This window comes from Chenopodium album, chromosome 10 (genome assembly GCF_948465745.1).
Source record: "Chenopodium album chromosome 10, dcCheAlbu1.1, whole genome shotgun sequence".
Classification (NCBI taxonomy): domain Eukaryota; kingdom Viridiplantae; phylum Streptophyta; class Magnoliopsida; order Caryophyllales; family Amaranthaceae; genus Chenopodium; species Chenopodium album.
The window spans coordinates 36320693-36327098 of record NC_137843.1 but is presented as its reverse complement, the minus strand read 5'-3'; positions in this window follow the sequence as shown (position 1 = coordinate 36327098).

The following is a 6406-nucleotide window of genomic DNA, read 5'->3' as shown; positions in this document are numbered from 1 at the left end:
CAAACAACTATAGTAGATATGGATATGTCTACCTTATGTCGCACAAATCTGAATCGTTTGAAAAGTTCAAATCAGAGTGAAGTTGAAAATCAGCTTGGCAAGAAAATCAAAGCCCTTCGATCGAATCGAGGTGGTGAATACTTGAGCCAAGAATTCGATGACTATCTGAAAGAAAAAGGTATACTTTCAAAATTGACAACTCTAGGAACTCCACAATGGAACGGAGTATCTTAAAGGAGAAATCGAACCTTGCTAAACATGGTACGATCAACAATGGGTCTTAGTGATCTTCCTATCTCTTTCTGGGGACACGCAATTCAAAACACAACACTAACACTGAACCGTGCTCCATCAGAAGCTGTGGAAAATACTCCATACAAATTATGGACGAAGAAACCGATAATGCAAATGCTCATTCCGTTACCCTATGTAGGTTGTAGAGGCCAAGGTCTCAACCTCATAGGTATCTTGGTGTTGTATTAACCGAGAATCAAGACATCCTGGTAGTGGATGGAGACGAACCAGCGACCTACAAGCAAGCGATGGCGAGCACCGACTCTGCTAAATGGCAAGAGGCCATGAGATCTGAAATAGATTTCATGTTTGAAAATCAAGTATGGGACTTGGTTGACTTACCTGAAGGTTACACACCTATCAGATGTAGTTGAAAACCGATAAAGATGGAAACGTATTCAGTTACAAAGCTAGACTGGTAGCAAAAGGTTACAGGCAAATTCATGGTATTGATTATGATGAAACCTTTTCTCCGGTCGCAATTCTTAAATCCCTTCGAATCATCCTAGCGATTAATACATATTACCATTATGAAATATGGAAGATGGGCGTCAAAATCGCCTTCCTCAATGGAATTTTGGAAGAAACTGGGTACATGACACATCATGAAGGTTTTATCGACTAAAACAACGCTGGGAAATTATGCATGCTTAAAAATTCCATTTATGGGCTAAAAGAAGCTAGCAGAAGTTGGAATTTGCGATTCAATGAAGCCATTAGTAAGTTTGGTTTTATCTAGAATCCAGATGAATCTTGTATTTACAAGAAGGTCAGTGGGAGTGACATCGCCTTCCTAGTCTTATATGTCGATGACAATAGCTCATTGGAAACAGTATTCTGATATTAGAGTTTGTAAAGGCCTAGCTGGGAAAATGTTTTTCAATGAAAGACTTGGGAGAGGCTTAGTACATATTGGGCATCAAGATCTATAGGGATAGATCTAAGAGGATGAATGGATTGAGCCAAAGTACTTACATTGATAAGGTACTAGCTCCATTCAACATGCAGGAGGCCAAGAGAGGTCACCTAACCATGTCACATGGCATAACCCTAAGCAAGAAGTTGTGTCCAAAGACACCTGATGAGCGGGAAAGGATGAATCAGATTCCATATGCTTCGCTTATTGGATCGATCATGTATGCCATGATATGTACTAGGCCAGATGTATCGTATGCCTTGAGTTCTACGAGCCGATACCAATTAGTCCCAAGAGAGTTGCATTGGACTGCGGCCAAGAATATCCTAAAGTACCTGAAAAGGAACAAGGATAAATTCCTGGTATATGGTGGCTCATAAGAATTAGTTGTTGAAGGTTATACCGACGCAAGCTTCCAAATAGACAAAGACGATCTCAAATCACAGTCTGGATACGTGTTCTGTCTAAATGGAGGAGCGTTTAGTTGGAAGAGTGCCAAGAAGAGCAAAATTGCAGATTCTACAACTAAAGCTGAATACTTGGCAGCTATTGAAGCGGCTAAGGAGACAGTTTGGATTCGTAAGTTTGTTGGTGAACTTGATGTTGTAGCGTCCATTATGACAACAATGGAGCTATTACTCAGGCTAGAAAGCCAAGGGAACATCAGAAGGTCAAACATGTCAAGCGGCAATTTCACATGATAAGGGAATGGAAGTTAGAGGGTGAAATCAGAATTTGTAAAGTTGGAACGGACGACATTGTAGCCGATCCACTCACTAAACCTCTGCCTCAAGTGAAGCACAACAAGCACGTTGAGGCAATGGGAATCAGGCACGTTGGAGATTGGCTTTGATTTTCCTATTTAGTGTTTTAATTAATTTTGAACATTTTAATGTAAGACACTAAGATGAACCATTTAAGTTTTGGAGTAATTTAATTTCATGCAATTTTATCACTCCGTTTCTATTTAATTGTGGTTTAGAATTAAATATTGAGTTCGTTCGATTCAGAGAATATTCAAAATAAGGTATCAAGAGCAGTCTTGGATAAAGAAACACCTATGAAGTGAACATTGAATATTACAATCGAAAATCATCCCTGATCTAGGTCATTTGAATGATGGACGATTAAAGACCTTTGAGATTAGTGTGTAGTATGATTTATAGCACCGTTTCTTGTACTACAAGGACATAATTGTCATAAATCATTTGCATAGGTATTGGTTTAGAACCATACTGGATCGACCTATGAGAATACTTTAAGAGATTTTAAGAGAATAATTGTCATAAGTATACTTCTCATTATGGCTATCGAAACCTCTTTCCTCGACCAAGAGTATTGTGAGTTCTCTTGTTTGAGTACTAGTCCATTTTGATTTTAGTCAAACGTCTGCCGTACATGGAGATTATAACGACAACACTCGGGCGGCTAGGTCCTCTTAGAAAGAGAAGCTGACAGTATAAGATTGGGAATGTCCCCCTACTAACAATAGGGAACATGTCTTTGTTGTTTACAAGGCCTCTCGAAGAGCGAGACTGTGAAAATGCAAGGCCGTGCTCAGATGGATTTTAGAAATCATCTGTTTATTGACAGTAAAACTCAGATTACGAGAAGCACTTCTGGACGTAATAATGATGACGAGTAATCTTACCTTATAGTTTGTAAAGAGATATTAAGCGACATAGGAAATAGGCTATACACAAAAATCACACTTTTTCGGAAGGACAAGTGGGAGATTGATAAGAATGGTGTCCTTAGAACAAGTGTATTATTCTTAAAGAGGGTTCAAAATTTTTAGAAAGCTAATTATTCATCTAGGTCAAGTGATCGGAATGCCTAGTTGGATGCTGCTTCCAATCAGTAATATTAATCCATAATGAATATTATAGCTTAATCTTGACTGAACCCTACGGGTCACACCCAAGCAATTAACGATCCGACACGACGAATTAATCCGGAAGGAATTAAAGAGTCACTCAAGTAATATGAACTTAGACGTCGGAAATCGAGCTAGGAGCGTCGAAACTGAGCTTCGCAAGTCGAGTCGAATTAATAAAAGATGAGATGGTAATTCAATAATTAATCAACAATTTACCAAAATACCCCTAGCATCGGAATGCCCCGATCAAACCGAGTGCTAGGGCACTTAGGATAGCATGGTGGCTAGCATGCGCACCACACCGAGCCTAGGCTGGCTGGTGGGTGCTGCGACATGATAGTGCACCAGTGCTAGCATCGCTACTAGGGCATGGCTAGCAAGCAATGCTAGCATGCGCACAGCAGCAACAACAGCATAGCTAGCGGCGCGTTAGCGTGCTAGCACTGCTAGCAAGGCACACATAGCAACAACAAGCCTCAGCCAGCAGCCCGCATATGTGCGTGGCTTGCTGGGCCAAGGCAGCGCGCATCCCAGTACCAAGCAGCCACGGGCAGGCCCAGCCAAGGCCCAAGGCGGGGAGTGCTGCCGTGTGGTTGAGGGATCGATGGCTAAGGGGAAGCTTGGGGAGGAAGGAATGGTCCCCTTCCCTTGTGGTCCTCACCTAACCTCTCCTTCTATGAATGCCACTTAATAATTAATTAGTTGTTTGAAATTTTCTTTTATTTTTGATTTAAAAATAAAATGGGAAAATTGATTTTACCAACTCTACCACATTCATGGGAGAGTGGAATTCTCTCATGACATTCTCTATAAATACCCACCTTGGGAATTGGAGAAAGTCACTTGAGTAAGAACTCAAAAAGGCATCTCTACTTGAGAGAAAACCTTTAAGTTCAATAATTACTCGGGTAGTGTTTTGGTCCGACTTGGCTAAACTCCAAGTAAGAAACCGGTCAGGGTCGAGTTGCGGGTGGATACCGTAAGAGGTCTCTGCGCTTACAAGACTTGGATTTGAAGTTAGAGCTTCGAGTGTGAGCGAAGCACGCGGCAAGGGTAAGATCGTCTTTTCTCTTTCTCTCTCTCTTGTTATTTAGTTATATTAATTGTGAGAGCGTCTTGGGGTCGGGTTTTCTTCCGGGTGAGTTGGACTCATTGAAACCTTAAAAATTCGTACCTAGGAACGTACGGTTTGAATTCCTTCTTTTTCTTTTAGGACGGCTGATCAGAGTCATCAACCCCTCAGACCTCTTTTCTCTTTTTGCTCTATTCATCTTTTAGAGCCGGTTGAGCAAAATAGCTCTCTTTTTGTTTGTTAGACTTTTTAGAGTCTGATTGACTATTGGACGAGCAGAGATCGGTTGCTTGTATGAAGCTATTCGTCTCTATCAACACCTCTTGGAGGGTAAAATCCCTTTTTCTAACAAGGTCAAACTTAAAGGTTGACCTGTCCTTCAGACCCTTAAAGAAATATGTATAAGCAACTTCGTCAGACAGTCCTTGAATTTGGATTCTCATCAGATTGAACCACCTGACGTAGGAGCGAAGTCCTTCTCTCTCTCTCTGCTGAATGGTGCTCAAGTCGAGACTTGTTATTCTTGGCAGGGATGTACATCGAGAAGTTGGAAGCAAACAAGAAGGCAAGCCTCTTGAAGCTATCAATACATTCGGCTGGCAAGTTGCCAAACCATTGTTGGGCTATGCCCTTCAATGTACCCGGGAAGCATCTGCACCACATGGCGTCCTCCAACCCCTGCATGTGCATGAGGTTAGTGTAAGCCATGAGGTGATCTTCTGGGTTGGTGGTACTATCATAGGCCTCGGTTATCTCCTTAGTGAACGCAGAAGTTTGTTCACTAAGTTTTAGCAGACGGAGCTGCCAGTTTAAGGGTTGGACGTTGTATGCCGCCTGACCTCCAAAGAAGGCCGGTTGTATGAAAGGTGGGGTATATTGCCCGTATGGCATTTGAGGCACATACGGGGCTGACCAAATCATCTGAGGGCCCGTGTGGACGGACTTGCCGCTTGTATGGATCTCATGCAGGGTTTGAGAATTCCTTACTGAGGTGTTTTAGAAGCTGTCTGGGAAGCTCGATGTAGAGGCTGACTCAGACAGCTACTGGCTCCTATTATGCTCGATGATGTGTCGAGCACCGAAGAAAGACTTCTTCCTGCCATCCGGCTGCACTTTTCGGATGACCTTCCTTGTGCCCATCTGAGGGAGAAGGATTTTAGACTAGTTAATTGCAGGTGTGGCCTTCTCCTTTGGATGTGGAGTAGGCTTCCTATCCCTGACTGGCTTTCTCCTCTCAGCTTGACGAGTCTTCTTAGCCGACTGACCCTTGCTAGAGCCAGCCGTCCTCTTGTTGATGAGGTCCTTGATCTCCCCCTTGAAATTAGTCATGAACTTCATGAGCACATCCCTAGTAACAAGAGCAGTCCCTCTGGATGACTGGTTTCCCCAGCTGGTGGTCTATTAGATTTACTGGGACCAGCTTCATTGTTGCCCCGTTCCAATTTATCCCTGGGACGGATGCGCTTAGAGATGAGTGACCCATCAAGGGCCACATGGGTTCCGACTTCACAATCGTTGTCTGTATCTTGGTCTGAATAGACCTCTCCATCGACTCTAGGCCGACTAGGTTCAGGTGGCAATACAGATTCTTGAACCATCTTAGAGGTACTCTCCCCCACCAATGGCGCCAAATGTTTTGGGTGTTTTTTTGGTCCCTCGGGGAGTTACGTCACCAAGACTGGTCCCACGCGGTCTGTACCTGCAAAACACGGAGACTCCGGTTGGTAAGAGCTCCGCCTCCGATGATCAATTTAGTACCGGCAGAAGAGTGCAAAAAGGTGCGGAAAAGGTAAATGTGAGATCTTCTCGGATTCCGAGATCAGGTGTTTTCTCTGATGTGAGAGAATGTAGGTATCTTATACTAATTGAATGTGTCCCATAAATGGGGGGAAATATCCCTATTTATAGGGTCATTGACACGGGGAAAACTAGGTCGTTGACTAATCCTCCCTAAGCCAAACAAAATTTATATCACTTAACAAACCTAAATACAAGTATAGAGGTAAGTCAAGGGTCGAACCCAAAGGAACGGTTATGTTCAACTGTTTCCAATTAACGCCTAAGATAGGTCGAAGTCAAAGGTAAAGAATGTAACACTAATGAAATAACAAAACAAAGAAGCAAACAAATAAAAAATTAGGGAATGAGAATCAACAAGTAATCATGACAATTGCAACAACTTTGGAAGAACATGACAATCAATGGTTGCAAAGACTAATGATAAGAGCTATCAATTGGAATCAAA